Source organism: Antechinus flavipes, chromosome 1, assembly GCF_016432865.1.
Source record: "Antechinus flavipes isolate AdamAnt ecotype Samford, QLD, Australia chromosome 1, AdamAnt_v2, whole genome shotgun sequence".
Taxonomy (NCBI): domain Eukaryota; kingdom Metazoa; phylum Chordata; class Mammalia; order Dasyuromorphia; family Dasyuridae; genus Antechinus; species Antechinus flavipes.
Genome location: NC_067398.1, coordinates 133,905,545 through 133,920,282, shown reverse-complemented (window position 1 = coordinate 133,920,282; position 14,738 = coordinate 133,905,545).

The window sequence follows — 14,738 nt, the reverse complement described above, 5'->3', positions numbered from 1 at the left end:
AGAAAAGAAAAAGATATTAAGTTATTTAGAATGGGTAATGAAAAAGTGAAATTACCTTTTTTTGAAGATGATATGAGGATATACTTGGAGAATCCTAGAAAATCATCCAAAATACTTAAAACAATTCACAGCTTTAGCAAAGTCTCACTTAGGATATAAAATAAACCCACACATATCATCAAAATTTCTATATATTACTGACAAAGTCGATTGGTAAGGGATACAAATAGAAATTCCATTTAAAGTAACTTCAGATAAAATAAATATTTGGTAATTTACCTGCCAAGACAAACCCAAGAACTATATGAACACAAATACAATACACTTCTCAGACAAATAAAGCCAGATCTAAACGATTGAAAAAATATCAATCGTTCATGGGTAGGCTGAGGTAATATAATAGAAATGACAATTTTGACAAAATTTGTCTACTTGTTCAGTGTCATAACAATTAAACTGCCAAAAATTATTTTACAGAACTAGAAAAAATAACAAAAAAAAAAGAACAAAAGATCCTGAAAATCAAGTGAATTAATTAAAAAGAAATACAAAGGATGGTAGTTTAACATTACTAAACCTAAAACTATATTATAAAGTAGAAGTCTTCAAAATCATGTTATTGGCTAAAAAATAGAGTGGTAAATTAATGGAAAAGATTAGATACACGTGACATAATAACCATGGCCTATAGTAATCTAGTATTTGATAAACCTCAGACTCGAACTTTTCTATAAGAAGTCATTATTTGACTAAAATTGCTGGAAAAACTAGAAGATGCTATGTAAGAAACTCGGCATAGACCTACCTACATTACACACCCCATACCAAAATAAGATCAAAATGGATACATGATTTAGGCATAAAGGATGTCACCATAAACAAAATAGGAGAACAAATTTACCTATCAGATCTTTGGAGAAAGAAGGAATTTATGACCAAAGAAGAGCCAGAGAACATTATGAAAGGCAAAATGGACAACTTAAATTACATTAACTTAAATAATTTGGCACAAACAAAATCAATAGAAACAAGATTAAAAAGGAAATAAAATCTGGGGGGGGGGGGGATTACAGCCAGTGTTCCTGATAAAGGTCTCATTTCTAAAATATATAAAGAACTCTGTTAAATTTATAAGAATACAAGTCATTTCCTAAGCTGAACATACATAATCTGAACAAAGATCTGAACATACAAATTTTAGATGATGAAATTAAAGCCATCTATTATCATCTGAAAAAATGCCCAAAATGACTATTGATTGGAGAAATGCAAATTAAAACACCTCTGAATTACAACCTCCCAGATTGGCTAAAATGACAGGAAAAGATAATGATAAATACTCTAGGTGATGAGATAGCCAGGACACTAAGGCATTATTGCTGGAGTTATGAAATGATCCAACCATTCTCGAGAACAATCTGAAATTTTGCCCAAAGGGCTATCAAAGTTGTATATCTTTTGATCCAGTAATGCCACTACTTGGGGCTGTATCCCAAGAAAATCATAAACATTCCTCCCTCCTTTATCTTCTCCCACTACCCTGTGTGTGTGTGTGTGTGTGTGTGTGTGTGTGTGTGTGTGTGTCTGTGTCTGTGTCTGTGTCTAAAATGAGTCATTTCTCTTACCCAGATTCAAACAACTGCTGTTATTTTAAAATAGACTGAATTGACTAATTCCTTGACATTACTTACCAAATTGACTACTTGCTTTTGTTAGCAAATAGCCAGAAACACTTAAATAAAAACAATAGAGTCCAAAACAAGGGGATTATTGTCTTACTCGAATGTTGACTATTTATTTCAGGAAAATCCTGGTTCCTAGGACTACCATAGTTTTATGCAATTCATGGACACAGCAACAGATGCCTCAAGAAGATCTACTTGCTGCTCTGTTCCAGGGAATAAGATCAATTGTAGTAAAGCAGTATGTTCCCTGTGTGGCTGCCAAGTTTTAATTGAAATGTTGTGATAAATTTCACTGCCGGGTCAGATGTTACTTTCTGTTTAAGGAAGGGTCAAGCTAGTTTCTTAAAGAACCACCCTTGATTTTTATAGTGTCCTATGATTTGTTCCTGGAAATTGATTTACCACAGATTTGACCTCCTTACTCTTAGTTGACCTCTGCCAATATTGTCAAGACTCCAGTTTACCAATGGTCATTGGTAGAAAAAAAATATTTTATTAAACTGGGCTTTGCATTTTATTAGTGTGAATATAGGCTTTACTGAATCAATAAGACAGGAAGCATTCACTTTATTGCTTTAGACAAAAGACTTAAAGGTCACTTTATACAAACAGAGCTAGGAACATAATGAAAACAGTGGTAAATACTTGAAAACTTAGTATAAATAACTTCAGTGACCTATCAGATGAAATGCTGCACATTTGAATGACCGCTGACACAATACATGATAACTAAAATGAATTTATGAGCTATTAGCATATTTCAATTATAATACATTCTGATTAAACTATTTTAAATTAGGGGATTCTTTTAAAGATGTCTAGGAATTTTGACTTTTTAGATCTCATAGATTTGTTTGTGAAGACTTGTAGAATAGCACAATTCTATTTGGAAAGGATTGAGGCTCTCATTCATAGATGTCAACACACTTTACTCATGTTATTATATAACAACTTGCAAGGAAGAATGGGACAATGAGCTCCATCTTCACTATTTTACTAAAGTTCACTCATTAATAAAATAGTGAAAATAAGCAAATATATGAAAAAAGAGTAATCTAAAAAAAAGTAAATAAACCAGAGTTAACTATTCTGATTTATACTTCTAATCAATACACAATTATAAAAAATATAAAATATGTACAATATATATTAATACAGTGATGGCTGACATTTTTGCCATAAAATTCTATTAAATTTTTTCAACACCTAATTTAAGGAAGCAAATTGTCAAATTTGCAGTAAAAAATATATGCATACATAATATGCATGTTACTGTTCTAACTATGTACATAAAATACACTATGCTATTCATTGCCAGATATATGATTTCACTAAGATTCTTAATTACAAAGACTTCTGACATACCATCTGCTTATTATTACTCAAATTTATATATGGTTTCATAAATGTAGCTACTTTCTTCAAGATGCAGATTGTAACCCATCTACAACCACCACATTCTATGTGATCCTTGTCAAATACTTTTGTTTCCTTTGGATACTGGAGGAGTAATAGTGAAGCACAATGGCTGTCAATTGATTAGCTTTCATTCTCAACATGACCCCAACTCAACTTTTTTGATATAAATTTCTTTGATAGCATCCTTTATTCTTGTTCTTCACAATGTTATTATTTATATCTTATAGCCTGTTCCTAATGAATTCCTTCATTGTTTGTATTCAGGAAACTCATTTTTAAATATTTCAAACACTAGAGAAGTCAATGACTCATAAAGATACAATTGCAGTAGAATATTAGTAGTAGATATCATCTCATCCAAAAGTATATATCACAAAATTTTAGTCATTGTCATGATTAATGATACTTGTATGTATTTGTGTGCCAGAGAAATAAGAAGGCAGTTTTGTGAATTTTCTAGATAATTACATATTACTATTTATTATTGTATTTTTATTATAATATTAACCACAAATTGATTTTAAATCTTAACATATGTAGCTCTGCTCTCATTGGTAATCAGAACTCAAAAGTATATCAATTAGTCACTTGGATTAAGGATATAGAAAAAAAATACTTAAAAAATTTAAGTATTGAATTTATATAGGACCTGGATAAGCCAAAAAAAAAAAAAAAAAAAAAAAAAAACCATGAAAAAACATATGAAAGACCTTTTTTTCAGAATTTGTGATTTTAGACAAGGCTTGAAGAAAATCAGAAAGTTCACAAAGAAGGAGAAAGAAAGGTAATAACCTCTTGTCAAGAGACAAGAAGTGAAAATTCCAGGAGTTAAGAAACAGAGTTTCTCTTGTTCAAGAAACAGCAAGAAGGCCAAGGTCACTGAATCATAGAACATAAGGGAAGGGAATAAGATGTGCAAAGACTTGCTATGTTATAGCTATGTTATAAAGGAAGGAGCTATATTATAAAGAATTTTAAAAGACTTTAAGAAGGAATTTTAAATTTGAATTTGGAGGTAATAAAGAAAAATTGTATTCAATTGAATAGAAGGATGCTGTCAGATTTGTGCTTTAGGAAGATCAGTTTGATAGATGAATGGGGAATAGGAAGTGGAATAGGAAAAGAAACCAAAAAACTCAACCAAAAGACTATTGCAATAGAGCAAGCATGAAGCAATGAGAGCCTATATTTGGATGGTGGTAGTATTTGAGAGGAGAAGGAGCTATGTTTGAGAAATGTTACAAAGGTAGATAACTTTGTTCAAGTTTTATCAATGATACACTCAAGGATACATATTCCACAGTTTTAGTCTTTTTCTATCATTCTTCCCCTTCTCCTTCCCAATCCCTTAATATTTTAACATGACAATGACATATATTGGTCAATCTGCCATCTGGGGAGGGGATGGAGGGAAAGAGGGGAAAAATTGGAACAAAAGGTTTTGCAATTATCAATGCTGAAAAATTATCCATGCATATATCTTGGAAATAAAAAAGCTATAATTAAAAAAAAAAAAAGAATAGCCCCACACAAAACCAGAAAAAAAAAAAAGAATATTACCTTTCCCACTCCTTTTTCACATTCCTAAAATGTGAAACTCAGTGTTTAAGCAAATTTGGAAAAATCTTAAACTAACTTCACCTTAACTACACTTCACTTCTACAGATGCATTTTATTCCACAAGAGGGATTTGACAAATGAGCCTGAGCTGTCTTTAAATTTTTTGAGTTGGAAGTTCCAAAGTAAACTCAAATAGTAAGTTAGATTTTTCAGATAATGGCTCATTAGAAATATTTTGTGTTTTTTGGCAATGGGTTATGATGCTGTATAATATTTTCTCTATTTTCTAGTTTTTCTTTCCCCCTGTCCTCTTGGAACTTCACTTTATCCTCGTGACTTTATGACCCTGGAAGATTACTACTGTCCTAAGGACCCCTTCTTCCACATGATTCCTCTTAGAACTTCATTATGAGGAAACTGCCTAGGCCAGCAAGAAGGGTTCATATCTTTATTTCTCTTTAAGTTGTATTCCTAAGAAGCTAGATTTCTTCCTCAATAATAGGCTTACACTAAAGCAAACTCTCCTGCCTATATTTAAGTTTCTTTTGATGGGTTATCTTCTCCTTTTATAATATATGCTACTTGAAGAAAGAATTATTTTTATTTTTGTTTGTATTTATATTCCCAGACTCAGCACAGTACATGACACAGTAAACTTCTAATAAATAAATATTAACTTGGTATTTTTCATAATCACCTGAGGAGGAAAAATAATTGATATTCAATGATCTAGTGGATCAATTGAGCAAATCATTTGAATATACTTTGGGGTGAAACTGTTTTTCTTTCCAATGAATGAGTCCTGTTTAGAAATTTTCCCCTCATTTATGACTGCATTTATCAGATTTCACTTCAAATGAGATGTAATTTGATTGTTTTGAAAAACTCTCAGTTATAATCAGAAATGACCACACATGCACTCAAGCTAATACCTTCCACAGAGTACCTCCTCCCTTTCCTAAAAACAAAACAAAACAAAACAACAACAAAAAAGACTTTAATTTCCTTAGAGGATGGAATCTAGTATTATAGCATAAGTATCCCCTCCACAATAAAAACAAATAAAAATGTTCATATTGAAAATATTTCCTTGTCAAAACTCATACCTCCATGCAACTAAAATATATTCTCTTCTATTTATTTATGAATTAGTAAGTTAGAGATGATCTTTTGTATTTCCTATATTTCTAATTCTACTGACTTCATGTAAGTTATTATTTGACTTATGAATTCATGGAGCCCTACTTAAAAATATAATAAACCTGTTTGCCTCTCTTTTCTTTTTTCTATCTAATGTTGAGCAGATGTCACCTGTTTACAAAAAGCAGGTTGTTTGTTGTTATCAGGGTATAATACAGGCTCTTGCACATATAAACACAGCTCTTCAGAGTATAATTACTTCAGCACTCTATGGAGGCTGATCATCTCACAGTACAATGCTAATCAAAGTAAGACCAACTGTCCTTTGCAGCATCAGCTGCTCCACAGAGTTGGGTGTTTCGACACTGAGACCAAGTCCTTTTTTTCTTCCTTGTTTACTAGATAATTAACAGTAATGATGCCTTGCTGCCTGGCTTTGTTTCAGAAGTGAGGCTCCTTTCTTTCAGATTTGGGTGGACTCAGTAGGCTTTGAGACTCAGTCTTGGTGGCCTGAATGTCATATGCACCAGCAGGCAATTCTGTGCTTAATTACCTCCCCTTTTTGTCCTTTACATTGGGCAATAAACATAAAGTCTAGAGGCAATTTGTGGGGAAGGAGAGAAAAGGGGATGACAGAAAAATCCTTCTCTAAGAAATACTACCATTGAATAAACTAACTTAAAAATCTTGTCCTTGGGTTCTTAAATATGATTGTAATTTCCCATCTAATAAGGGAGGAAAAAGCATTTTAGAGAAAGTTATTCAAATAAAACCTAGCCATACAGATAGGCCGTCTGTTTATGAAATATGAGGGAATTCAATTACCCATGAATGGATGAATGTTTTTTTTTTTCTCTTTGTCTGTTCATCATTGTTACTGTGGATTTCTTAAACAAAAGATATTAAAATAAACAGAAATATCTTCAATGAACTGTGAGCCCACAGTTAAGTGGGGTGTCTACATGAGTGTGTCTCTCCAGGTTGTATTTAGTAGAGGTATGTTGTTTTGTTTTATTTTTAATGGTGCTTTATTGAATTTTGAACAGTGTAACACAAAGAAGAAATTACCACATAATAAAAAGCAAAGTCAGAATATATAAAGGATATTGCAACTTAGCTATTATTTTTTCCAGGAGGCATCAATACCAATTTCATTAGATGTAAATAATATTTGAAAGAACTTTGAAGGTAAAAAATAGAGATGCTTTTAAAATAGTATCCTGACCATACGTATTTGTTTTCACATTAGGGAAGGATATATGGCACACTGCAAGCATTGGTAATTAAGAGATATATTAATTTATTGATTTAAATGGAATTTATGTAACAAAAGAAAACTGCCATAAAGTATTTCTTAAAAATTTGAAAGATTTTTGACAAGGTTTTACTTGATTTTTAATCTCCTCAAATATAAGGCATAGTTTAATAAACAAATCTAGGTTAACCACTTTGTTTCACCTTTCTGAATCAGCTCCTTTCCATTTTTAATGAAGTAATTACAAATTCAGCAATAAATTTGATGTTTTGTTTGCTCTTCCATTTAATGAAGAATATATATATGAATAAAATTTCACTGTATTTATCATCTAGAAAAAATTAGTAAAAATCACCACATTCAATCATCAAGTACTCATTAAGCACCTACTATGTGCCAAGCAGTATGCTAGGTGCCAGGCACACACAAAATATATTATTTGTCCTAAAAGAACTTAAATTCAATTGAAAGAGTCAATAAATATACATAAACACACATATACATAGAAGGGTAATTATGAACTATAACTACATAATTCTGGTGAAAGAACTGGATGAAGAAGCAAAATATAGAATTTATCATTACTTTATTAAGTAGAAAAGAGACTACTCAATGAAACATTAGAAAACTTTTTAGACATATGTGAGGGGTGTAGATTAAGAGAACAGAACACTGAGAGATGTATGTTTGTCAAGATCATATGAAGTAGAGAACTGGCTAATTAATTTAAGTTATCAAGCCATTCACACATACCAGGGGAGTTTAAGAGGTCTGAATAATTTGTATAAACATGTATTATATGTTTGTTTCTTCCAAAACAAACAAACTACCCAAACTATCTTATTCTACTGATGTTACTCACTATTACTGTGCAAAAAAATCCTTGTGACTGGCAGTCAACAGATTTGACTTGGAGAAGCAATTAGCCCATACAAGTAAAATTGAATTTTTTGAATATTTTGAATATATTTTAGATTGTTCATCAATATTCTTCATCTCTGAAACTGTTTCCGGTTAAAGGTAAGGAACTCTAGATGACATATTTTAGATTGTCATGGATTTCAATTTTTCTTCAACATGTCTCAGTTTTGTCCTACTCCCACCCTAGGACTTTTCATTGCAAAGGGAATTTAGTGATAGTAGTTTTCTTTTCATTTCCTACAAGTGCAAAATGGGATATTTGGAATTAATCAAATAATGAAGACTGAGATCTCTTGATTGTGAGAATTTCAGAAATGTTATCTGAGTTGTCCTGTTTATATAAAAGATATGAGAATAGGATATTATCAGCATCTCTATAGTCTTTAAAGTCTGTAGCACATTATATATACATAAGTCTCACAACCATAGCCATGGTAGTTATTCCTATACCACTTTTATATATGAAGAAACTAAAATATATGAGAAGGTTCTTTACTATGGTCATTTAAGTATTGTAGTAAATCTCACAAACAGGATTTGAACCCATATCTATGTGACAAGTCCAATACTACATGCTATATCCTTTACACTACCTCTTATTGGTCCTATATCACAGGATTAGTAAAGGAAGGAAGGAACCTATTTAGCTGATTCCTCATCCACCAAATATATTTACTAACTATTCCTAACTATGCAGACATAACTCAAATCAACAGAAAATTAACTGCAATTAAGTTCTAGGCACTAAGATAGGTGCTAAAACAAGTGCCACAGATTTCTGAGGTGATAAAAATCAATGGGATGGATAGCCCTTGTGATACTAATTTGAAATATTTAGGGGGAAAAAGAAACCTTATACAGACAGGTGCTATCTGTTTTTCTGAGTTCCCCCTCCCCCCAAATCAGATAATACCAATCATCTAACAAGGAATTAGCAGCACAGCCCCTGAAACATAATTGGTGCAATTTTTCCACTTGAGCCCTAGCTGTGTACCCTCGCTGGCTTCAGGAAGAGGGTGTGGGGGGAGAGAAGCCAGCAATCATTTAACTCCTTTCCTTATCCTCTCCTGTTACATTAGGTTAGAGGAACAAATGGGAAAGAAGAATTCTTTATATTCAATCAGAGTGAATATAGCTTTTCCTCCTAGGCAAGTACATAACAGGATTATAGTTTGCAAGATAAAGTTGTTTTAAGAGAATTATCACAGATATAACACTGAGGTCTTTATACTTGCTATAACTATGATATTTAGCATCACAATTCTATTCTATAATTTTGGGGTAAATTATGTGTATAATTGTATATATATTATTGTATATATATTGTATATATATATAATTGTATATATAATACACACACACACACACACACACACACACACACATATATATATATATCCATCGATTCCATACACAACAGAAAAAATATCACCATCCTTGTCTATAAATACAAAAATAGGCTAATGGAGTTAATTTGACTTTTAGGAAATATCTACACAACATTGAAATATCTTGGGAATTCAATGACTTAAGGAAAAAAATCAGTCAAACCAAATATTTAATTTCATGTCAACTGAACAAATATTGTTGGCTTCTTCATTTTCAATCAACTCATTTTGTTGTGTCATAGGTGTATGGATGGAGAGAGATGACATTTTCCAAATGTGCAAAAGCAGTCATGCTATTTCAGGTATTTGAAACAAAGTTATTAACTAGAAAGATATAAAAATGCAAGATATTCAAGATGTTTTCTTAGGAACAATTGTGGAGGATTAACTAGCTTTAATTAGTTGGTTATAGGCTTGAATATGTTAGTATAATACTATAGACAAGAATGTATTTTTGTAAGTAACTTTCCAGAGGAGTTAAAAATTGCCTAACTGGAAGGAAACAATAGTGAGTTTCTGACAACTGGCAAACATTCAGCCAAAGAGATTTTACCCACTGGTTTGTCTTTGGCATTTCAATATCAAATTGCTTTCACATTTCCCTCACAAATCATTGAAGAGAAAGGAAGTAATAATAATAATGATGGTGATGATCCAGTTTGAACATCTTATTATTTTCTCTTTATTCATTTGGGAGAGACAGTGGAGTCTCAGCCCATCCTGTAAATACTTATTTTAGCAAAAGGAAAGGAAATATATTTTCCCTTAGACTCTGAATTGATATATTGAAATAGCAGGGAAGGAAGAAAAAAAAAGGAGCCCATAATGCTTCATTAGTTAATTGTGCAGAGTACAGCTCTTTAGGAGTAAACAAGTGAAGGACATTTGCTGAATGGTCCATTCCCATCATGCATATTACGGCCTAATGATGCTCGTAATGGTAGGAGGCTCCTGGAGAGTCATCTGTCAAATTAGCACGTTGAATTATTTATTGCCTCAGAGTAAAATCGTTGAAAGGTAGCAGCTGAGACATGGATTTAAAAAATCTAAAATTCTGCAAAAAGACAGGATAACTTGTACCACCTCTTTGAGTGTGCATTTATTTTTATGTATGCTAAGAATTGAATTTATGAAAACTGTAGTCCCCATTGTGTTACTAATGCTGGGTTAGTAGTTTTCTACTTTTGAAACTAAAATATGTAGTCTGAGGTTTCATTTCCATTAGGAACAATGTATTAATACTTAGCTCAGTACTGTCTCATTTTGTTTGGTACTTCATAATTCATTCCTTCATCATCATTTCATCATGAATATAGATATTATTACAAAACACAATTTTACAAAAATATCTCTAGCATTAGAAAACAAAGAATTATAACACCTGCCCTCCAATACTTTAAATTTTAAAATCCTCACATAGTTGATATCCTTTAGACTATGAACTTTTTGAAGGTAGGGATTTTTTGTCTATCTTTGTATTCACAAAACTTAGCATAATGTCTAACACACAGTATATATTATGTACATGTTTGTTGACAGATATTAAATATGCATTAAATATATGACTATTATTAATTTTTCCATGGCTTAACAGTATTTCTATTTAATGATTAAGAGCAAATAAAACAAAATCAAATCAATTAAACAAGTTAGGAAAATTAAGGTATTTTTCAATAGTATTTTATTTTTTTCAAATGTATGCCAAGGATAGTTTTCAACATTTATCTTTCATTCCACATTTTCCTCCCTTCCTCTCTCACCTATTCCCTCCTCAAGCCAATGAGCAATCTGATGGAGGTTAAATGTGGAATTTTCCTAAACATATTTCCATATTCATCATGCTGTCCAAGAAAAATCAGACAATTTTTTATTAGTGTAAATATGTTTGTTGTTAAAATGAAATCTTATTTTATGAAACTAGAAAATGTGCTATAGTAGAAAGAATATTAATGCAGAAGAAGACTTGAATTTGATTGCCAATTGGAATACTAAGTAATTGTGTGACTTTGGGCAAGTCACAAATAAGATTTCTGAACTTCAGCTGACCTACTTTTAAGTGAGGATAATAATATTAGCATTGCTTCAATGAGTTACTGTGAGGATCAAATGAGAAAATCTACTATTCACGAAAAAAATGAAAATGATACATCAGCAACTTTTGTGATTGTTATAATGCCAAATTTACCTGTTTTCCAAAAAATTTCAATAAAAGTAAGGTGTTTTAAAAATAAGACTAGAGGTTTTTTTTTTTTTTTTTTAGCAAAAACCTTACTAATAACATTTGGTTCCCTATTTCTGGTATGATAATTTTTTCTATTTACTTTTATGTTTAATCTATTTATATTTACTCCATTATCCTGAAATTTTATCATCATATTAGGTTATGGAAAAAAGAGAAATATTTTTGTTGAATACTCAAATGATAAGTACTTGGGCAATGATTAAATGATTCATATTTCTACTTTGAATTGTTTAGCCCAAAGAAGTCACAGAAGTGATTAGCTTTAATACTTTTGAAAAATGAGTTTATATACTATGGAATAGGTGTGATAGTCAGTTATCCATATCTATGTGAGCCTTCCACCTTTCCCTTTAGAAGGCAGACTGAATGGAAGAAAATAATTCACTAAGGACAACTCTTAATTCAATAATTATGACAATGCTTAAGAAGAGAATTGCTTAATAAAGAAAACTAAATATGAATATTTTCAGATAGTTATTAACAGTTGTGGTGAAATATTCCAAGTTGTTTTGGCAATTTGAGGAAAAGCTTCAAAAAATTAGAAACAGTCTTAAATCATCTGTGATTTAGATGAATTCCCAGCTCTAAAGTGTTCACTTGTTAGTCACTGACAAAGAAGATATAGAAAACTTTGACATGACCCATTTCAAGATATCTTTGAGAATGCTTTTATTTAATAAAATTAAAATATTTAAAGAAACTTTATATTCACATTTCCTTCACCCCTTATTCCTAGAGGGAATGGAAATAAAAAGAATTTGAAAACAATTATTTTGTCATTTGATCATATTTTTAAAAGTGTAACTGTAATATGGTTTATTATTGTGTTTGCCACAGAACTTTTCCCACCACATTTCTCTCCCATGATCTGTAACTTATAATTTGGTGATTTGTCAGGGACACCCAGAGGTGAAATGATTTGTCCAGAATCACACAATCAATGTATGTGTGAGAGGAGCAAGATAGTTCAGTGGAGACATAAAGTCATAAATTTGTAGTCATGAAACCCGTGCTCTTTTTCATATATTTAGTAACTTTTTTAATGCTGGGTTAAATCTCTGTACATCAACTTCCTTATGTGTGAAATGAGAATGTTATATTTGGTGACCTCTAAGAAGACTTCTAGTTCTAAATCTATGCTCCTATGAACCCAAATCTTCCCAAAACAAAAAGATGACTTGTCTTGAACATTTCACTTCCTCTTTACTATATTTTAGGTATTTAACTGAATGAAATTTATCAATGTGACTAGAGAACTATTTGAGAGAAAATTTCTTTTATTTTATGGCTATATAATAATAAAATAAATTTCCTTATTTAATGATTTAAAAAATTAAATTTCCAACATATTGATAGTTAAGAAAACAAATGACTGGCTGACTATTCTCTTTTGTCTTTCTCACTGAAAGTATTGACATATATACAATCTCAATTTTCTTTTTAATGCTATATTCTCTTAGTCTTACTGTTCTGATTAATCTCTTATATTTTTCAACATTTTTGTTAGCTTTTAATCAATTATAATGTTTTTAGTTTCATCTCACTTCTCTTCCATTTCCATAAACATATCTCTCTCTATCATAATTATGACTTTTTCTGTCCTTTTCATCATTTAGTAGTGGTTGTCCTCACAACTTTCCTTTATTTGCCTTTTATTTTCCCCTTAATTACTCTTAGTTTAAGCTGTATCCTTCCTTGGTTTACCTGTCTATCATGCCTTTTCACATCAAACTTTTGTCTTTTATTATTTGCTTCTACTAGTCATGCATCAAATTTAGAATACCAGAAATTATTACTGCTAGCAATGGAAAATGTGTTATATCTTACCACTAAGAACCTTTCTACATTAAAAAAGCAAAGCACTGAAATTTTCAAACTCAAAAGAGAAGAGCAGGGCAATTGCATCAGGAGAAAAACCATTTGAGTCCTATGCCATTGTACCAAGCAATCATCAATAGTTTTGCTATTCAGATGAATAAATAGCTAATTCTTCATTACTTCTATCACACACTTGTGGTATAAAAAAGAAAACTTGTTCTGAAGACACTAACTACATTCACGAACTGTTTCTGAAACTAAAAGGGCACATGCCATTTACAAAAACAAAATGGTGGTCTTCCCTTTGTGTACATTGCTGCAGGACATTATGCACATCACAAATTGAAACTCCTAAACAATTTATCCAATTCAGCTCCTGACTTAATGGGCAAAAACAGCCAAGAGAGTAGGAAAGACCTTTAGATAGGTAGGTGAGGAATTCATTCATAGCTCAAACAAACTGGCTGATAGCAGAATTAACATTGTTCTTGTGAGAAACAATAAAGTGCTTTTCAAAACATGCATTTCTATGTAAAAAATCTTCTCTATAAAATGAGAAGTCACCTTCTTGGGTGACCCAAGTTCTTCAGGAAGTTCAGGTCCAGTAGGTGGCAGTCTTCCCCTAGAATCAGTTTGAAAATAGGGTTAGGGACTCTGTTCAGGTTTGGGGCATATGGCTTCCCTTTATTAACAATAATTTTATAATCTCCAAAATTAATATGATTTTCCTTAAATGCTTTTTATTTTTTTTTTTCTTAAATGCTTTTTAAATAAATTTTTAATTTAAAAAAAAATTTGTGAACTAAATTTTAATGTGTCTCCCAGGAGATTACGATGAATTGAGAAATCTTATGTCCAAAATAATCCCACTTAGTTCATTCATATTATTGATATTTCGTGACTTTCACATTTTAGCCAACTTAATTCATGTATGGAAACTTCATTATTATTATATAAATCTGAGGTGGTAGTAAAGTGTTATGTGGCGGAGAGAAATTAGAATTAACAGACTGGTTTCATAGGCAGAATGTGCTATTTACTAATACAATGTATTTATCCATTTTGGGATTTAATTTTGTAAACTGTGAAATAATGGAGGTTGAACTCTACATTCCTTTCTTGATCTAAGTGCTATGGAACTTTTTGAGGAGTATGACAATATGATAGTTTAAAAAAAGAAAAAAAAGAAAAGAAAAGAAAAAGAAAAACCTCTCTGTTTTAGGGAAACTCTTCTCTCTCATAGGAAGATGACTCTATTCTATACACAATCCTTTTATCCTTCCCTTTTCTGGAAATTCATGGAATCCTTC